General features: G+C 39.0%; 1 long non-coding RNA gene across 3 annotated transcripts in view; it reads left to right on the top strand.

Moving 5' to 3' along the window:
- The window catches only part of LOC140614086 (uncharacterized), a 205,359-nt gene that overhangs the window by 164,600 nt on the left and 27,851 nt on the right, over positions 1–12,908 (top strand). The window contains exon 6 of one of the 3 annotated variants that reach the window (XR_012014992.1): positions 923–1,062. The exons of the other annotated variants lie outside the window; for them this stretch is intronic. This is a non-coding gene — a long non-coding RNA (uncharacterized lncRNA). Of the gene's footprint in view, positions 1–922; positions 1,063–12,908 lie in introns of those variants that run through there. 3 annotated transcript variants of the gene reach the window in all.

Below are 12,908 nucleotides of genomic sequence, written 5' to 3'. Positions count from 1 at the left end.
GCTTCTAACCTATAGGGTTTTAGATAATCCATCATCTTTTTTACCATTATCTTCTTAAAAGAAAAAATCATCACCCTCTCTTACAGATAACCTCTTCTGGCTTCTCATTTATTAAATCCAAACCCATAATATAACGTCAAAGAACATAGAGAGACTTTCCATATTTTCATTCAATCTTTTGTAAACCATATAAGTTTGACTCAGGACACCACTCTGGAACTTAGTGTCCACACATTTTATGCTCATTTGATACTACAAACCTGAGTCTCACTGATTCAATAAATACTATCAGCCTCATTAAACATCTATATTTTCCTTTGTTCTCGGTAAGGAACAAATTGGTCACTTATCCAATCCTCTCTTTATCTTCCTTAAATAAAAGCAAAGCAAAACAAAAACACAACTTTGCTTAGCTATTCATTCATGTGCTACCCGCCCCCAGAGAAGATGACTGTCATCGAGATTCTAGGTATCTTCTCTGATTAATATCAGTCAGTCATGGTGGCCCCATTCTTTTCTCACTAATGGATTTGCCAATGGCATGTGATCCAAATATGGGAAAACCTGCTAAGAAATCCTTGAGAAGGACTGTCGATTGCTAAGAAAAAGACCAAGCAGAGAAGTCCTCTTCTGTCTCTGGAAGTGACTGTGTTTTCATGTAAACAGTTATATAAGGGGATTTTATACATGTGGATTTTATACATTCTTGCTCTCTTTTATTTATTCATTCACATAGTGGGAAATTTCTAATTTCACTTTAAAATACTCTCTAATTTCACTTATACATACTTCTAGTTATATGTTTTATCTTTTAAATACACATTTTAAAATTATTTTTATTATTTCCACAGTCCATCTTCCCTGAAGTAATAAAACAAATATTCTGTATTTTTCTATCTCTGCATGTTACTGAATCTGGAAGTGATGCCCCAAACTGCCTGATGATGACACACTGATGATTGAAGACATACTTTTACTTATGAACCTGAATTTATGTAACATGATAAATGTCCTGTTTTTAGAGCAAGTGTGAATGGGGATTTTCTGTAGTTTAGAGCCAAGAGCATTACAATATCTTCTCTTAATAAAACAAAACCTTTTTCAATTGTGTGTCTTGGTTTCTCATCTCCCACATGACACTATTATTGAATTGTGCCCTGGGTTTCTCCCTTGTCTTTATCTGAATCTTCTTTGATACTTTACACATTGACCTTGGCCCAGAATATGGTTCTTTTTTTCTTGATGCAATTCATGATTCTCACTCATGTTTAAAGACATATATAGCATATCTTTTCTTAAACTCTTTATGGTGTTTTACCTAATTCTTAGGCAGTTAATTTTCATTCATTTTATTGTGATTTGACTGCAAATATTCTATACTCCTTTATTCACAGTGTGTCCTATTTTCATTTCTTTGAATATCCAGGACTTTTATTTTAATCTATTTACACAATGCCAGCATCTAACACTGTGAGATATATCAGATCTTCAATAAATATTTATAATTTTTTTAATTAAAGGAAAGCAACTATCTGAGAAGCTATTAAATATCTATTAATAGGAGTGTTATGTATAGCAATAACTCTAAAGCTATTTTTGTCCTACCTGAACAAATTACTCAAAAAGAATGAATATGACTTTAAAAATAACGTCTCCACAAAACTGGGAAAAACTCTAATAAGAAAATGCTTTCACAATTGCTGACTTTTTGAAAGAGGACAAGAACTGCTATTTGAGAATTGGGCTATAAAAGAACAAGTTAATGTTCCAATGAAAATTCCTAGGAGGCTGATACAGTCCATTAAAATGAGGGGTATTTGGTCACTTCACTGAATTACTTTAGAGAAAACCTTAGGCCTTGATGAGTGCTTCCAGAAAACTGGAACATTTCAAATACCACACAATGCTGTTTAAGAATGACTCAACTTCTTTCTATAAAGCTAATATATAATTGTCATTGATACATGAGATTGTTGATATTCACATATTCTTTAATTTTACTTAAAAATTGCAAATAGAAATAAAGGCCTCTAATAAGAATACTTCCAAAAAGAGAAAGCATGATGACAGGCTATAAAAAAAAAATTTGGATTTGCTTTTTCATTTCTTACTGTGAAATATAATAGTAATATTATCATTAAATTAATAATTTTACATTTAATATTGAGCTCCTTAATTTCAATAACTAGAATATTGTACAGTTTTAAATCCCAAAAGTTAGTGTACTTATTTCATTGCCAAATAAATATATACAATAAATGAAGAAAATGTACCAAATATGCCTAAAGCAAGTCACTATGCAGAGTGTTACTACCATGGGAAAACATTTATGAAATGTAGACTCCACTATTACATAACATCTGGGAAGAAAAAATAAATACAAAATTAATTAAACATTTTAAATGTTATATGATAAATGTGAAACACCAAACAAGGAGACAGAGTTAGGGTCTTAAGCTTATAAATACCGTAGTGAAGTGATTTAAAAATAAAACAAGATGAAATCAGAGAGGGAGACAAACCGTAAGAGACTCTTAATTACAGGAAATAAACTGAAGGTCTTTCTAAATATGCAGTCCTTGAGGAGAGAATTTATAGATTTTACTGTTTGTATACACTAAATATCAGACATCTTACTACTGACTATATCACAGATACTCAGTGACTATCTGTTTAATTGAACAAGGGGTTATTGTTACAGTTTCTTATTATGATACTGGGCAACAAAATCAACCATGGTTTCATTCACAACCTGTGACTTTCCCAAATGTGTTTTGGTTTTATCTTTTCATGTTTATAAAAGGATTTAAAGATGCTCTTTTATTACGGAAAAAATTTATTGACTTGCTCCCAGCAGAGAATCAAATCAAATGTCTAGATCCATTCAAAATTTGAAGTACAAAATATAGATATATTTAAAGAGTCAGATTAGGGCATTTTTTAACTAGCATAAGTATGATAGGAAGAATAATTTGGGGGAAAATGTGGAATACTTGAAATATCTTGATTTACATATCCACAGGCAATAGTACCAGAATTATATTTCTGTGTGTGTGTGTGCATATATGCCAATTACAAGGCTTTTCAAGAACATAAGTGCTTCCCTCATGTATGAATTTTTAAAGCTTTGGTGGAGGGAGTATCTTATGTTCTTACAGAATATAGAGGGTATGGACGTCATACATCTTGATTCCCACATTCTTATAGGCCTAAGTCTGTGGATTCTCTCATTCACATCTTACCAGGTAAGCTCTAGCATCTAAAGCTTTTAAACACAGGCCACACTGAGTTCAGTTTAAGCCAACCAAATAATAAGCCACCTGAGTCACCTCCAGTGCATAAGGTAATGCATTAAATTCAGGATCTCTAAGAAATTCACTTATATAAATAGTATTTGTGTCCTCCTGAATTCATTTAATATATTCTCTGGGTTTCTGCAGACATAATAGCAAAGTCTTGAAATTCTTTTGGTGTTTAACCTATTTCTTTCTGGGTCATAGTTATATCTTTCCTCCTGCAACATTTTGAGATTTGACACTAGTTATGGATCTAACAGTACTAAAGAGTGTTGTGATATGTCTTGAATAGAACTGGCATCCATTCTCTCTTAAGGATATAGAATTTAGGGATCCCTGGGTGGCGCAGCGGTTTGGCGCCTGCCTTTGGCCCAGGGCGCGATCCTGGAGAACCGGGATCGAATCCCACATCGGGCTCCCGGTGCATGGAGCCTGCTTCTCCCTCCGCCTGTGTCTCTGCCTCTCTCTCTCTCTCTCTGTGACTATGACTATCATAAATAAATAAAAAAATATTTAAAAAAAGGATATAGAATTTACAAGCAAAGAAATCCCAATCTCCTCATACACAGGAGGGCAATCTACTTCTACCAACAAATGACACTAAAAGTGACATAGGAGATGAAGATTTTCATCTCCATTTCATCTACATCCTCCAGATGTTTCCATTTCAAGTTTTAGTGTTTCCCAATCTATATCATAACTTTAACATAGAAAAATGGTAATATTGAATGCCACTAATAGTGTAACTCAATATGCCACATAATTATATTTTTGGTCTTTGATTTCTGCCTTTACATTTTGTCTTTGATTTTTCAGCAACAGTAGTCTTTCCTTGTAGTCTCTCAAGGAAGTGCTTTATTTTTTCAAACTGTGACTTGAAATTAAAGGTCAGGAACTTGAACTTGTCATTTGCTTTCAAGTCCTGCAGTGTACACAGAATCCATCTCACACCACAGTTGTTATAGTCATCACTACAGCCATAACAGACAAGTCACTGGACTCCCAAGGCACTTGTTTTAATTGGCACTTCACCACAATCAAACACTGACCACCGCTTGATTAATTATGATGCCACTGAATGTCCTAGAATATTAGCATCTCACTTTTAATTAGGAAGGAATTTAACACTGTGTTAAAGCCAAATGATACAAAACCAATCTGCAAATCCCATCTCTGTGGATCTATCTCCTGAAACCATTATGACTACCGATTCTACATTAGTTAGGGTTCTGTCAAGAAACAAAAACCACACAGTACATCTGAATAGGGAAAGTTTATAATAAACATTTATTAACCAGTAACAGAAATTAAGTAGTAAAATGCAAATAAAGAACATGGAATGTTCTATCAATATGGCTGAAGCAGAATACTCCAGGAAGGAAAATGTTTGAAATTTCCTCTACACATATCCCTGGTTCTGATTTCATGGGAGGTGGTGTGTCTGTAGCCACTATGGTAGTGCAGGCCAAGCAGGCACACAGAAAATTGCCTACAGAGGTGAGGCATCAATGAAACTCTCCAGGAAGTTGCCCACAGGCTGTGCTAAGCTATTGAGAAGATGACTGCAATGTCTGCAGAACTTACTGGGAAGCTGCTTGCAGTAGTGCAGTGAAACACACTGCAGGTGAGCACCACTAGATGTTCAATATGCTGCCCAACCATCATGTCAGCAGGCAAAAGAGAAACATTTACAAATTCTAGCTCCCACATTATAAGCAGCTCAATAAGGAGTGGATTGGGAGCTGAGATGCAATAAATTGATAAGTAGCACAGAAACAGACTCAAGGTAGGTCCATATGTTGAAATTAACAAACATTTAAAATAACTATGATAAATATGTTAAAGAAGTACGTTAAAGAAAAGGTAGAAACTCTGAATATAATTATGGAGAATTACAGAAGAATAGAAATAATTTTTGAAGACTATGTAGAAATTTTACAAAGTAAAAAACAATGTGCTATCACAAATAATCTATTCAACAGAGGCCTGAAGAAAGTAGAATAAAAATTTAATTAATGAACTTGAAGATAAGTCAATAAAAAGTTCCTATATTAAAAGGAAATACAACAAATGAAAGAGCAAAAAAAAAAAATTCAAAAAACAACTGAGGCACTGGACACAGTTTAAGGCCTCCTCCGGGATCCCTGGGTGGCGCAGTGGTTTGGCGCCTGCCTTCGGCCCAGGGCGCGATCCTGGAGACCCGGGATCGAGTCCCACGTCAGGCTCCGGGTGCATGGAGCCTGCTTCTCCCTCTGCCTGTGTCTCTGCCTCTCTCTCTCTCTCTCTGTAACTATCATAAATAAATAAAAAAAAAAAATTAAGGCCTCCTCCTACGTGGGCCCGCGCAAAAAAAAGGGGGGGGAGGGGCGAGATGGCGGAAGAGTAGGGTCCCCAAATCACCTGTCCCCACCAAATTACCTAGAAAACCTTCAAATTATCCTGAGAATCTATGAATTCGGCCTGAGATTTAATGAGAGACCAGCTGGAATGCTACAGTGAGAAGAGTTCGCGCTTCTATCAAGGTAGGAAGACGGGGGGGGGGGGGGGGGGGGAATAAAGGAACAAAGGCCTCCAGGGGGAGGGGCCCCGCGAGGAGCCGGGCTGAGGCCGGGGCGAGTGTCCCCAGGACAGGAGAGCCCCGTCCCGGAGGAGCAGGAGCTGCACCGACCTTCCCGGGCGGAAAGGGGCTCGCAGGGAGGTGGAGCAGGACCCAGGAGGGCGGGGATGCCCTCGGGCTCCCGGGACAGTAACAGGCACCTGCGCCCCGGGAGAGTGCGCCGAGCTCCCTAAGGGCTGCAGCGCGCACGGCGGGACCCGGAGCAGCTGGAGGGGCTCGGGTGGCGGCTCCGCGGAGGGGGCTGCGGGGCGGGAGCAGCTCGGGGGGGCTCGGGGGCGGCTCCGCGGAGGGGGCTGCGGGACGGGAGCAGGTCGGGGGGCTCGGGGGCGGCTCCGCGGAGGGGGCTGCGGGGCGGGAGCAGCTCGGGGGGCTCGGGGGAGGCTCCGCGGAGGGGGTTGTGCGGCTGGGAGCGCGAATCCAACAGCGCAGGCTCCGGAGCACAGGGCGCCGGGACACAGCCCAGGATCCGGCCTCCCCCGGGACAGGCAGAGGCCGGGAGGGCCCAGGACAGCGAGGACGCTCCTGCCCCTGCTGAGCAGATCAGCGGCCCCGCCCGGGAGCCTCCAGGCCCTGCAGACGGAGTTCCTGCCGGAGCTGAATCCAGGTTTCCAGAGCTGCCCCGCCACTGGGGCTGTTCCTCCTGCGGCCTCACGGGGTAAACAACCCCCACTGAGCCCTGCACCAGGTAGGGGCACAGCAGCTCCCCCAACTGCTAACACCTGAAAATCAGCACAACAGGCCCCTCCCCCAGAACACCAGCTAGACGGACAACTTCCAGGGGAAGCCAAGGGACTTAAAGTACACAGAATCAGAAGATACTCCCCCGTGGGTTTTTTGTTTTTTGTTTTTGTTTTTTTGTTTTGTTTTGTTTTGTTTTGCTTTTTGATTTGTTTGCTTCCCCCACCCTTTTTTCCCTTTCTTTCTTTTTCTTTCTCTTTTTCTTTTTTTTTCTTTTTTCTTCCTTTTTTTTTTTCTCTTTCTCTTTTCTTTCCTTCTTTCTCTCCTCTCTTTTTCTCCTTTTCCCAATACAACTTGCTTTTTGGCCACTCTGCAGTGAGCAAAATGACTAGAAGGAAAACCTCACCTCAAAGAAAGAACCAGAAAGAGTCCTCTCTCCCACAGAGTTACAAAATCTGGATTATAATTCAATGTCAGAAAGCCAATTCAGAAGCACTATTCTACAGCTACTGATGGCTCTAGAAAAAAGCATAAAGGACTCAAGAGACTTCATGACTGCAGAATTTAGAGCTAATCAGGCAGAAATTAAAAATCAATTGAATGAGATGCAATCCAAACTAGAAGTCCTAACGACGAGGGTTAATGAGGTGGAAGAACGAGTGAGTGACATAGAAGACAAGTTGATGGCAAAGAGGGAAACTGAGGAAAAAAGAGGCAAACAATTAAAAGACCATGAAGATAGATTAAGGGAAATAAACGACAGCCTGAGGAAGAAAAACCTACGTTTAATTGGTGTTCCCCAGGGCGCCGAAAGGGACAGAGAGCCAGAATATGTATTTGAACAAATTCTAGCTGAAAACTTTCCTAATCTGGGAAGGGAAACAGGCATTCAGATCCAGGAAATAGAGAGATCCCCCCCTAAAATCAATAAAAACCATTCAACACCTCGACATTTAATAGTGAAGCTTGCAAATTCCAAAGATAAAGAGAAGATCCTTAAAGCAGCAAGAGACAAGAAATCCCTGACTTTTATGGGGAGGAGTATTAGAGTAACAGCAGACCTCTCCACAGAGACCTGGCAGGCCAGAAAGGGCTGGCAGGATATATTCAGGGTCCTAAATGAGAAGAACATGCAACCAAGAATACTTTATCCAGCAAGGCTCTCATTCAAAATGGAAGGAGAGATAAAGAGCTTCCAAGACAGGCAGCAACTGAAAGAATATGTGACCTCCAAACCAGCTCTGCAAGAAATTTTAAGGGGGACTCTTAAAATTACCCTTTAAGAAGAAGTTCAGTGGAACAATCCACAAAAACAAGGACTGAATAGGTATCATGATGACACTAAACTCATATCTGTCAATAGTAACTCTGAACGTGAACGGGCTTAATGACCCCATCAAAAGGCGCAGGGTTTCAGACTGGATAAAAAAGCAGGACCCATCTATTTGCTGTCTACAAGAGACTCATTTTAGACAGAAGGACACCTACAGCCTGAAAATAAAAGGTTGGAGAACCATATACCAATCGAATGGTCCTCAAAAGAAAGCAGGGGTAGCCATCCTTATATCAGATAAACTAAAATTTACCCTGAAGACTGTAGTGAGAGATGAAGAGGGACACTATCTCATACTTAAAGGATCTATTCAACAAGAGGACTTAACAATCCTCAATATATATGCCCCGAATGTGGGAGCTGCCAACTATATAAATCAATTATTAACCAAAGTGAAGAAATACTTAGATAATAATACACTTATACTTGGTGACTTCAATCTAGCTCTTTCTATACTTGACAGGTCTTCTAAGCACAACATCTCCAAAGAAACGAGAGCTTTAAATGATACACTGGACCAGATGGATTTCACAGATATCTACAGAACTTTACATCCAAACTCAACTGAATACACGTTCTTCTCAAGTGCACATGGAACTTTCTCCAGAATAGACCACATACTGGGTCACAAATTGGGTCTGAACCGATACCAAAAGATTGGGATCGTCCCCTGCATATTCTCAGACCATAATGCCTTGAAAAGAGAACTAAATCACAACAAGAAGTTTGGAAGGACCTCAAACACGTGGAGGTTAAGGACCATCCTGCTAAAAGATGAAAGGGTCAACCAGGAAATTAAGGAAGAATTAAAAAGATTCATGGAAACTAATGAGAATGAAGATACAACCGTTCAAACTCTTTGGGATGCAGCAAAAACAGTCCTAAGGGGGAAATACATCGCAAAACAAGCATCCATTCAAAAACTGGAAAGAACTCAAATACAAAAGCTAACCTTACACATAAAGAAGCTAGAGAAAAGACAGTAGATAGATCCTACACCCAGGAGAAGACGAGAGTTAATAAAGATTCAAGCAGAACTCAACGAAATCGAGACCAGAAGAACTGTGGAACAGATCAACAGAACCAGGAGTTGGTTCTTTGAAAGAATTAATAAGATAGATAAACCATTAGCCAGCCTTATTAAAAAGAAGAGAGAGAAGACTCAAATTAATCATGAATGAGAAAGGAGAGATCACTACCAACACCAAGGAAATACAAACAATTTTAAAAACATATTATGAACAGCTATACGCCAATAAATTAGGCAATCTAGAAGAAATAGACGCATTCCTGTAAAGCCACAAACTACCAAAACTGGAACAGGAAGAAATAGAAAACCTGAACAGGCCAATAACCAGGGAGGAAATTGAAGCAGTCATCAAAAACCTCCCAAGACACAAGAGTCCAGGGCCAGATGGCTTCCCAGGGGAATTCTATCCAACGTTTAAAGAAGAAACCGTACCTATTCTCCTAAAACTGTTTGGAAAGCTAGAAAGAGATGGAGTACTTCCAAATTCGTTCTATGAGGCCAGCATCACCTTAATTCCAAAACCAGACAAAGACCCCACCAAAAAGGAAATTACAGACCAATATCCCTGATGAACATGGATGCAAAAATTCTCAACAAGATACTGGCCAATAGGATCCAACAGTACATTAAGAAAATTATTCACCATGACCAAGTAGGATTTATCCCTGGGACACAAGGCTGGTTCAACACCCGTAAAACAATCAATGTGATTCATCATATCAGCAAGAGAAAAACCAAGAACCATATGATCTTCTCATTAGATGCAGAGAAAGCATTTGACAAAATACAGCATCCATTCCTGATCAAAACTCTTCAGAGTGTAGGGATAGAGGGAACATTCCTCGACATCTTAAAAGCCATCTATGAAAAGCCCACAGCAAATATCATTCTCAATGGGGGAGCACTGGGAGCCTTTCCTCTAAGATCAGGAACAAGACAGGGATGTCCACTCTCACCACTGCTGTTCAACATAGTACTGGAAGTCCTAGCCTCAGCAATCTGACAACGAAAAGACATTAAAGGCATTCAAATTGGCAAAGAAGAAGTCAAACTCTCCCTCTTCACCGATGACATGATACTCTACATAGAAAACCCAAAAGTCTCCACCCCAAGATTGCTAGAACTCATACAGCAATTTGGTAGCGTGGCAGGATACAAAATCAATGCCCAGAAATCAGTGGCATTTCTATGCACTAACAATGAGACTGAAGAAAGAGAAATTAAGGAGTCAATCTCATTTACAATTGCACCCAAAAGCATAAGATACCCCAGGAATAAATCTAACCAAAGATGTAAAGGATCTATACCCTCAAAAGTATAGAACACTTCTGAAAGAAATTGAGGAAGACACAAAGAGATGGAAAAATATTCCATGCTCATGGATTGGCAGAATTAATATTGTGAAAATGTCAATGTTACCCAGGGCAATATACACGTTTAATGCAATCCCTATCAAAATACCATGGACTTTCTTCAGAGAGTTAGAACAAATTATTTTAAGATTTGTGTGGAATCAGAAAAGACCCCGAATAGCCAGGGGAATTTTAAAAAAGAAAACCATATCTGGCGGCATCACAATGCCAGATTTCAGGTTGTACTACAAAGCTGTGGTCATCAAGACAGTGTGGTACTGGCACAAAAACAGACACATAGATCAATGGAACAGAAGAGAGAACCCAGAAGTGGACCCTCAACTTTATGGTCAACTAATATTCGATAAAGGAGGAAAAACTATCCATTGGAAGAAAGTCTCTTCAATAAATGGTGCTGGGAAAATTGGACATCCACATGCAGAAGAATGAAACTAGACCACTCTCTTTCACCATACACAAAGATAAACTCAAAATGGATGAAAGATCTAAATGTGAGACAATATTCCATCAAAATTCTAGAGAAGAATACAGGCAACACTCTTTTTGAACTCAGCCACAGTAACTTCTTGCAAGATACATCCACGAAGGCAAAAGAAACAAAAGCAAAAATGAACTATTGGGACTTCATCAAGATAAGAAGCTTTTGCACAGCAAAGGATACAGTCAACAAAACTCAAAGACAACCTACACAATGGGAGAAGATATTTGCAAATGATGTATCAGATAAAGGGCTAGTTTCCAAGATCTATAAAGAACTTATTAAACTCAACAGCAAAGAAACAAACAATCCAATCATGAAATGGGCAAAAGACATGAAGAGAAATCTCACAGAGGAAGACATAGACATGGCCAACATGCACATGAGAAAATGCTCTGCATCACTTGCCATCAGGGAAATACAAATCAAAACCTCAATGAGATACCACCTCACACCAGTGAGAATGGGGTAAATTAACAAGGCAGGAAACCACAAATTTTGGAGAGGATGCGGAGAAAAGGGAGCCCTCTTACACTGTTGGTGGGAATGTGAACTGGTGCAGCCACTCTGGAAAACTGTGTGGAGCTTCCTCAAAGAGTTAAAAATAGACCTGCCCTACGACCCAGCAATTGCACTGTTGGGGATTTACCCCAAAGATACAGATGCAATGAAACGCAGGGACACCTGCACCCCGATGTTTATAGCAGAAATGGCCACGATAGCCAAACTGTGGAAGGAGCCTCGGTGTCCATCGAAAGATGAATGGATAAAGAAGATGTGGTTTATGCATACAAGGGAATATTACTCAGCTATTAGAAATGACAAATACCCACCATTTGCTTCGACGTGGATGGAACTGGAGGGTATTATGCTGAGTGAAGTAAGTCAGTTGGAGAAGGACAAACATTATATGTTCTCATTCATTTGGGGAATATAAATAATAGTGAAAGGGAATATAAGGGAAGGGAGAAGAAATGTGTGGGAAATATCAGAAAGGGAGACAGAACGTAAAGACTGCTAACTCTGGGAAACGAACTAGGGGTGGTGGAAGGGGAGGAGGGCGGGGGGTGGGAATGAATGGGTGACGGGCAGGGGGGTTATTCTGTATGTGGTAAATTGAACACCAATAAAAAATAAATGAAAAAAATTTTAAAAAAAAGCAAAAAACAACTGAGATCTGTAGGATCAAATCCAATGGTCACATATATCGATTATATGACATTCCAGAAGTCAAGAGAAAGAGATTTTGCAGAAGATTATTTGAAAAGTAATGGCTAATAATGTTTCAATACTTTTGAAATACCAATTCCCTCTATATCAGTTGATAAACTTACAATAAACCAACACAATCTCAGAAGATTTTTCATAGAAATTTCTCAGAATCTAAAATTTATATGAAAATGAAAAGATTTGTAATAGCCAATACAATATTAGAAAAGAAAAAATAATGAGAAACTTATACTACTTAATTTCAAGACTTAGTTATAAACCTACAATAATAATCAGAAACATAGGTAGAGCAAGAGGATTTAGAAATAGACTTACATGTACAGAATCAGTTGTTTCATAATGAAAAGAACTGAATCAATTCAATGGGAATATAAGGTGGTTGTTTTTTTAACAATGATGCTGGAAAAAATGAATAACTATTGATTAAATAAACCTCAATTTCTATCTCAGTTTATGCAGACATTAATTTGAGATGAATTGTACATATAAATGTAAAAGCTAAACATAGGGGCACCTAGTTGACTCAGTTAAGCACATTCTTTGGCTCAGGTCATGATCTCAGGATCCTGGGACTGGAGCACCACCTGAATTGGACTCCCTGCTTAGTGGGGAGTCTGTTTCTGTCTCTTCCTCTCCCTCTGTGATTTCTCTCAAATAAATAAATTTTAAAATCTAAAAAAAAAAAAAGAAAGAAAAGCTAAACACATAAAACTTCTAAAAGAAGCTATAGGAAGATATGTTCTGGATTTTGGAAGAGCTAAGAATTAATGGATAAAACAAAAAAACACATAAACACAGGATATATGTGACTTGATAGTAAAAAATTTCTCTGCTCATTAAAAGAGAAAAGAAATCATATGCCCATATAATGAC

Source organism: Canis lupus, chromosome 2 (genome assembly GCF_048164855.1).
Source record: "Canis lupus baileyi chromosome 2, mCanLup2.hap1, whole genome shotgun sequence".
Classification (NCBI taxonomy): domain Eukaryota; kingdom Metazoa; phylum Chordata; class Mammalia; order Carnivora; family Canidae; genus Canis; species Canis lupus.
The sequence above is the reverse complement of the archived record's forward strand: the minus strand, read 5'-3'. Positions and strand labels throughout refer to the sequence as shown.